The sequence below is a fragment of the Elaeis guineensis genome, chromosome 7 (assembly GCF_000442705.2).
Source record: "Elaeis guineensis isolate ETL-2024a chromosome 7, EG11, whole genome shotgun sequence".
In the NCBI taxonomy this organism is placed as follows: domain Eukaryota; kingdom Viridiplantae; phylum Streptophyta; class Magnoliopsida; order Arecales; family Arecaceae; genus Elaeis; species Elaeis guineensis.
The window spans coordinates 102,269,827-102,278,578 of record NC_025999.2 but is presented as its reverse complement, the minus strand read 5'-3'; the positions used below and the strand labels follow the sequence as shown (position 1 = coordinate 102,278,578).

Genomic DNA, 8,752 nt, shown 5'->3' with positions numbered 1-8,752 from the left:
TAAATTAAAATCTTTTACATTCTTGGTCATCTTGTTTATTTGCATTTGCATTTTCATAATTAATCTAAGGGCATCAATCCATTAACAAGATAAGGTGGGGATTTTATTACCCTTTCTTAGCCCAAAAACCATCTCCATCATATTGTATTACCTAGACCTTTAATCTTAAAATCAATTAGACGTCAACCTTAAGGAATTCGAGCTCAATAGGACAAGGAACCCTAAGAGTTCTACCAAGTTTGAGTTGTTTGATTAGTTGGTGTCTAGGTAAGTCCCCGAGGGTGGTTTGTTAAATTGGTTCAGTTGCTGGCCTGGCCAACTCATTTGGTGTCTAGAAAGGCAACGATAAGTAAACCTCCCACCTCTTCTACTTACTTGGCTAACTAGTTGATCAATCTTCACTTGGAAGGCTTGAAGGATTATCTTGGAATAGTTAGGAGCTGTCTAGATTTAGGTTAACCCTACGATAGATTGAGTTTAATTTATTGTTTCACTTGTTTGAAAAATAAAAAAAAAATTTATTAAAATTTAAATTAATTTGGTTACTTTTCTTTAGATTTAGGACTCCTTAGGATCTTTTCTTTAGAACTTTTTCTCTTTTCTTTCTTTTTCTTATACATAAAAATTTTATAAAAAAAAAATTGTATAAACATCGAGAACCGTACACCTCGTGTGTGGAGAAGAGTGTCGGATCGTCTAGTTAGAATTGAGTCAATTCTTGTTGTTCCAATGGCTGAACCAATCCAACCCATGACCCTTAAGGATTTGTGTTATCCAGTTGGCTCCATCCAACCATCTTATATCAGGTTGCCACAACCCACAGCTAATAATTTTGAAATCAAACCTCAAATCATAAATCTGCTTCCAAAATTCACAGGATTAGAGGATGCTTATATATTTATTAGAGAATTTGAGGAGGTATGTGCAACCATGAAACTGCAATTTACAGAGGATGAGGTCAAACTTAGATTAATCAACTTTGCCCTTAAGGATAATGCTAAGAAGTGGCTTTATAGTCTGCCAAACCATTCTGTCACTACCTGGGAGGGCTTTGTGAGAATATTTTTAAAAAAGTATTTCTCCCATCATAAAACAGCTAGGATTAGGAATGAAATAAATCAATTTTACCAACTAGCTGGTGAATCATTTTGGAAGTACTTTGATCGTTTCAAGAATCTTTTGACCCAATGCCCACACCATGGAATAGAAACTTGGAGACTATGCCAGATCATCTATGAGGGGTTAGATTCAAACTCAAGAACCATGCTAGAGTCCATGTGCCAAGGCCAATTTATGGATAAAAAAACTACTGAAGCTTGGCAATTCTTAGAAGACCTAGCCGAGAAAAATTTACAGTGGAAAACAACTAGGGAACCTGATAAAGCTACACCTTCAAGAAGAGGAATGCATCAAATTCAACCAACCCTAGCATCAGAGGCCAAGATTGCAACCTTAACACGTAGATTGGAAGCCTTAGAATTACAGAGACCAGCCAATATAAATCAAATATCTGCACCCATGTGTAAAGGGTGCAATGCACCAGACCATGTCTTAGAAGAATGTTCCTACTCGAATGAGTGTGTACATGTGAATGCCACCTATCAAGGACCATTGAACAATCCTTATGCACCCACATATAATCCAGGTTGGAGAAATCACCCGAATTTCTCATGGTCCCAGAATCTTAATGTAGGCAATCCAAATTTCAATCAGCAAAATCTAAGGTCCAACCCAGTGATGAACAACCCGCCAGGCTTTCATGATAATGACAAGAAAATTATCTCTTTAGAGAAAAGCCTAGAAGCCATGATGAAGACACATACCAGCTTTATGCAAACCACGGGTCAATTCATAAATAATAACACCCAAGCTATAGCCCGTCTGGAAATGCAAGTAAGTCAGCTGGCTTTGACCATTAGTGAACGAGAACATGGTAGGTTACCTAGCCAACCTGAGCCAAATCCTAGGAATCAAAATGGTCCACGACCCCAACAAGGAAACCAAGTTAATGGTGTAAATGCCATTCATACCTTAAGATCGAAAAAATAAATAGACAATAAGGTAGTTGCACTTGATGATATAGAGGACTCATCTGCCGAGTCACCTTCTAAAACTACTACCTTTCAATCTCAAGCACCAGAAACTGAAAATTCACCTAGTCCAGTACTTAAAAGTCCTAGAGCTCCTTTTCCAAACAGACTGAAATCCAATAAATCTGAACATTTAGACAAAATTTTAGAGGTATTTAAACAAGTCCAAGTTAATATTCCTCTTTTAGATATAATCCATCAGGTTCCAACTTATGCCAAATTTTTAAAAGATCTTTGCACTAGGAAAAGGACCACTAATGTACCAAAGAAAGCATTTTTGGCTGCAAGTGTCAGTTCATACCTATCTAGCCATGTGCCAATTAAATATAAGGACCCTGGAGCTCCAACAATTTTTTGTGTTATTGGAGAAACCAATATAAAAAAGGTCTTGCTAGATCTAGGAGCTAGTGTGAATATCCTTCCATATTCGGTGTATGAGCAATTAGGATTAGAAAAACTTCAACCTACTGGGATCACATTACAGTTAGCCGATAGATCTCTCAGGATCCCTAAGAGAATGGTCGAGGATGTTCTGATAAAGGTTGAAAATTTTATTTTCCCTGTAGATTTTATTGTTTTAGAGACTGAGCCAGTTGCGAATCCTAAAGGACATATACATGTCATTTTAGGAAGACCATTCTTAGCTACGGCCAATGCTGAAATCAATTATCGAAATGGTCTAATGAAGTTATCCTTTGGGAATATGACCATTGAGCTTAATATTTTTAACTTAGAACAAGAATCCTCTTCTCATGCTGATGTCAATGTAGTCCAAGATGGTATTTATGAATCCATTGACATTAGTGATGATGAAGTCGACCTAGAGTCTAACCCCTGGTTAATCCATGAGTCTGAGGATGTCAATGAAATACTTAAAGAAAATCAGATTAATCAGGAATCGACACTTCCTACTGAACCAATCATTGAGATGGTGAAATCATCACCTAAACCATTGATAGAGGAAGCACCCATTTTAGAACTGAAACCCCTCCCAGAACATCTCAAGTATGCATATCTAGGACCCAAAGAAACTTTGCCTGTAATTATTGCATTAGACCTAGATCCCAAGCAAGAGGAGGAGTTAGTGTCAGTTCTAAAAGCAAATCAAGAAGTAATAGGTTGGACCATAGCAGATATCAAAGGAATAAGCCCTTCTATAGTTCAACATAGAATATACTTAGAGGAAGAGGCTAAACCAACAAGAGAAGCCCAAAGAAGGCTTAATCCAGCTATGAAGGATGTAGTTAAAAAGGAGATTCTGAAACTCCTAGATAGTGGAATAATTTATCCTATTTCTGATAGCTCTTGGGTAAGCCCAGTTCAAGTAGTACCCAAAAAATCTGGGGTAACAGTGGTCCAAAATGATGCAAACGAACTTATCCCAACTAGGACCCAAACGGGATGGAGGGTCTGTATAGACTATAGAAAGTTGAATGCTGCGACAAGGAAAGATCACTTTCCTTTGCCATTTATTGATCAAATGTTGGAAAGACTAGTCGGACAAGAGTTTTACTGTTTTCTTGATGGATACTCCGGTTACAACCAGATCCCCATAGCCGCTGAAGATCAAGAAAAGACTACATTCACCTGTCCATTTGGTACTTTTGCCTATAGATGAATGCCCTTTGGACTATGTAATGCACCGGCAACCTTCCAGAGATGCATGATCAGCATATTTTCAGATATGATAGAACGATTTCTAAAAATTTTTATGGATGACTTTTCTGTTTTTGGCCTAACCTTCTCCGAGTGTCTGAATCACCTGCAATTAATTCTAGAACGATGTAAGGAGAAGCACTTAGTTCTGAACTGAGAAAAATGTCAGTTTATGGTCAAACAGAAAATAGTTCTTGGCCATGTCATTTCTAAAAAGGGGATTGAAGTAGACAAGGTCAAAATAGATCTAATTGCAAGTCTTCCACCACCTAAATCTGTGAAAGAAATACGTTCATTTTTAGGTCATGCTGGATTCTATAGAAGGTTTATTGCCAACTTTAGCAAAGTAGCACGTCCACTGACTAATCTTTTGGCAAAGGATACCAAATTTGAATTTACTCATGAGTGCTTGGAATCTTTTGAATTTCTAAAAAAAATACTTATATCAGCTCCAATCATTCATCCTCCTGTCTGGTCTGAACCATTTGAATTAATGTGTGATGCGTCCGATCATGTTGTGGGCGCAATCTTAGGTCAACGGATAAATAAGCTGCCTAGAGTGATATATTATACAAGTAAAATCTTAAATGATGCGCAGCTTAACTACACCACAACTGAGAAGGAGTTCCTTGCCGTTGTCTTTGCTTTAGAGAAATTTAGATCTTATTTAGTTGGGACTCACACCATTGTTTACACCGATCACTCAGCCATTAACATCTCCTAGCAAAGAAGGATGCCAAGGCACGCTTAATCAGATGGATTTTGCTCCTTCAAGAATTTGACCTAGAAATTAGGGACAAGAAAGGCACTGAGAACGTTGTAGCAGATCATTTGTCTCGAATTTCAGTCGCACCATCTAGTGAACCACCCATCAATGAATCTTTCCCAGATGAGCAACTCATGTCTGTGTCTACTGAACCTTGGTTTGCTGATATTGTAAATTATTTAGCCATAGGTAAGATACCTTCTCATTGGACTAAGCAGGATAAATATAAATTCTTTGTCCAAGTGAAGTATTTCATTTGGGATGATCCTTATCTTTTTAAACAATATCCTGATCAAATTATTAGAAGGTGTATCCCAGATAACGAAGTCATAAATATTTTATCTTTTTGTCATGATCAAGCATGTGGGGATCACTTCGCGTCTAAGAAAACTGCTGCTAAGGTTCTCCAATGTGATTTTTATTGGCCCAATTTGTTTAAGGATGCTCATGAATATTGTAAAAGTTGTGCTCAATGTCAGAAAATGGGTCGAATCACCAAGCGACACATGATTCCACTCAACCCAATCTTGGTAGTTGAAGTTTTTGATGTTTGGGGGATCGATTTCATGGGACCATTTCCAAATTTCTTTGGAAATGAATATATTCTAGTAGCCGTTGATTATGTTTCAAAATGGGTAGAAGCAATTGCATGTAGAACATCCGATAGCAAAATGATCATTAAGTTTCTTAAAGAAAATATTCTCTCCCATTTCGGTATTCCTAGGGCAATCATTAGTGATCGAAAAATCCATTTTTGTAACCGACCTTTTGCAACATTGATGAAAAAGTATAATGTCACCCACAAATTGGCCACACCATATCATCCTCAAACTAGTGGGCAAGTTGAAGTGTCAAACTGATAAATCAAACAGATCCTGGAAAAAACTGTTAGTGCCAATAGAAAGGATTGGTCTTTGAAATTAATTGATGCACTTTGGGCATACCGAACCGCTTTCAAGACCAATCTAGGAATGTCTCCTTATAGGATTGTGTTTGGTAAACCATGTCACTTGCCTATTGAGATAGAACACAAAGCCATGTGGGCCATCAAACAACTAAATACAAATTTGAACGACGCTGAAAACCATAGGAAGCTTCAGTTAAATGAATTAGAAGAACTTAGAAATGAAGCCTATGAAAATGCAAGGATATACAAGGAACGAACCAAAGCATTTCATGATCAATCAATTATGAGAAAAACTTTCAATATCGAACAAAAGGTGCTCTTATATAACTCTAGATTACATCTGTTTCCAGGAGAGCTTAGGTCTAGATGGACAGGATCATTTTTAGTAAAGGAAGTCTTTTCACACGGAGCTGTTGAGATAGAAAACCCAAGTAATGGTGTTATCTTTAAAGTTAATGGTCAACGATTAAAATCATTCTTGGAATTACCTGTCGAGACTGTTGAAGATGCCATGGTTCTTTATGAACCAACTTATTCTGATTAAATTGCTTCGAGGTTTGGTCTGGCTGAAGACATAAAACTTAGCGCTTCTGGAGGCAACCCAGCTTATTTAATTTCTAATGCTTTCTTTGTTTTCAGTTTGCTTAGGACAAATAAATTAGATAAACTCCATTCGGGACAATGTCGGTCAAGTTGGGGGAGAGCTTGAACAAAATCAGGTGTTATCATTTCCTTTTCCTTCCACTATGAGTTATTTCTTGCATTTAATATATTAAAAAAAAATTTGAAATAAATTAATCTAGAAAAGAAATAAGAGTAAGTTAGAAAGTATTTGCTAATAAATGTAGTGAGTCACGGAGAAGATTAGCTGGTTAGACTCTTGGTGGCCTAGGTCATTTAAAGACTATTAGCACTTCCAATTGCACATGCACACTAACAAGGTAAAGTAGGTGTTAATTGTAAGGTCAATTATGGATTTGAGTATTATTTAAATTAGATAATTTTCTCTACACCCCAATTGAAGAAATTTGAATTTAAGGAAAGAGCTACCTGCCTGAAATAAAATGCAAAATACAGAGTAAATATGGATTGCCCTAAGCCAAGTAACCGGGTCTCTTCACCTAAGTCAAGTGTTGAGATTTGCGTCAAACGGTGGTGGGAAGGCCAGAATGCTCAGCAAAAAAAAAAAAAAAAAACAATGTGAAAACTACCTTAGTTCTTTGTTTAATCTGGGGTGTATAGAAAATTAATCGAACTAAGTTATGAACAATGATACAATTGGCCTGTACAAGTTAATACTGAAATACTAAGTTAGTTATCACTCACACAAGTGCTATAAAACTTTAAGTGTACTCTAAGAAAGCTCCTAAGTAGACTGACTACTGATTCTAATTCGAAGCTCATTACTTAGTAATACTAGAAAACTTCTTGAATTTCGATCTTAAATTAATTTGCAAAGGAAGGATCTTTTTGGAATATGATCTTATTTTGGTACATTGCTAAGGGACTAGCAATGATTAAGTTGGGGGTGTGATTTATGTCACAAATTGACATAAAAAGTATCAATTAATATCTAAATTATCTAACTTTATTAAGAAATTGATACTTGTTATTATATTTTACAGAAAAAGATATCATCAATAGAAAGAACAAGAAAGAGGATTCCAACGGCGTAAATTTTACGTAAAACGGAGTTAAATTGACCCAGAAATTGAAGAATGAAGAATGAAGACTCAATTGGGTCAAACCCGAGTCAAATCAGATCAAAATTGGTCAAAAATCAACTGATTTGGTGATCTGGTTAGCCACCTGGTCCACAGCAACAGGCACCTGGACCATGGACCCATCGGCGCACCATAAACCAGCCAATCAGCGAGTCTCGGCTCACCGCCATGCATCGCGAGCCCGATCCACGCGCACGGTCCAAGGCTCATGAGGAGAGAGAAGAAGGTCCGAAGGGCAACCTGGTAACTTCACATCACTCGATGGTCCGATCTTCTCTGATCAAGATCCAACGCTTCACATTTTTGCGCCATCGGACGGCCACCATCGCAGCCGGTCAAGATCCAACCGTAATCAAGGCAATTGCAAGAATCACTAAACACTAGGACAACACGGGATCCTTCTACAGCGCGATCCAACGGACGAAATCTTCCAGCGTCTTGATCGGACGGTCCGCGATGCATCCGACCTGATCCCATCTCTGCAGCACGATCCAACGGCAGCGCTTCACCCAGATCGTGATCCGACGGTCCAGAATCGCTTCCGACTTGATTTATTAGATGAATTGGGTCCTTTAGATGAAGATCGGATGGCTGAAACAATTTTTCGGGTTTCTTGATGGATTTAAGTACTTTTGAGCGAGATTTGAGCCCTAAACCCCCCTAACAGCCCTCTAAAATCTCTTAGTCCCATATCTAAAGTTTTGAAAACCTTATAACCCCCAAATGCCTATAAAAAGCCCCCAAAGACCCTTGTTTTAATGGATTCTGGCTTTCCGATCAAGCTTGTAACCCTAGATAGTGGGGTTTTTAGCTTTCTTCTCAAGCCTCGAACTTTGAGATTTTTGTAATAATTTTTTTTATATAAAATCTTATTTTTATGCAATTTTATCTCTTTACATTATGCAATTTATTTTTCTTGCAATTAGGATAGTTTAATTTATGCAATTTAATTTTATGCAATTAGGTTAGTTTAGATTATGCAGTTTAAATTTATGCAATTAGGATAGTTTAATTTATAAAATTAGGATAGTTTATTTTTCTGCATTTAAATTTTGCAAGTAGATTTAGATCATGTCTAGCTAAGCATCCCTTCTAGGGTTTGCGATGAAGCTAGATCATGAGTAGGGATTTTACATAGGGTTCTTTCTTTTTCTTAGAGTTTCTTTTTCTTCTTCTTTTGTCAAGAATTTTTGATGAACTACAGTTGGGTCAGAGTCCCTTCATAGTTCATGCTTGATTCAGTGCATAGGAGGAGAAAATCTTAAGGGATCCTAGTTACTACTCCCCTGTAAAGAATCTTGATGGATTATCGTTGGGCCTTAGTCCCTTCATAATCTATGCTTGGGAAAGACAAGAGGAGTTGTCGTTAGGATCAATAAGAAAATTCTAGGTAGAATTTCCTAATCTAGATCTAGTGGGTTCAAAAACCCTAGATCCTTAGTCTTATTGTCTTTAGCAAACAACTTTCGATTTTCGATTTTCGTTAAAGCTCGCTTGAGCATAGATTTGAAAATCATTTTTAAACAAGTCTCTGTGGGATCGATCCGTACTCGTTGGTCGTGCTACTCTGCACACTGTGCGCTTGCGATTTTATTTACAAATTTTAAGA

General features: G+C 37.2%; 1 non-coding gene across 1 annotated transcript; it reads right to left on the bottom strand.

The window, feature by feature from the left end:
* Positions 1-1,098: 1,098 nt before the first annotated feature.
* Positions 1,099-1,205, bottom strand: LOC140859538 (small nucleolar RNA R71). Its single transcript, XR_012143075.1, has one exon. It is a non-coding gene; the product is annotated as a small nucleolar RNA R71 (small nucleolar RNA).
* Between the last annotated feature and the right edge of the window lie 7,547 nt (positions 1,206-8,752).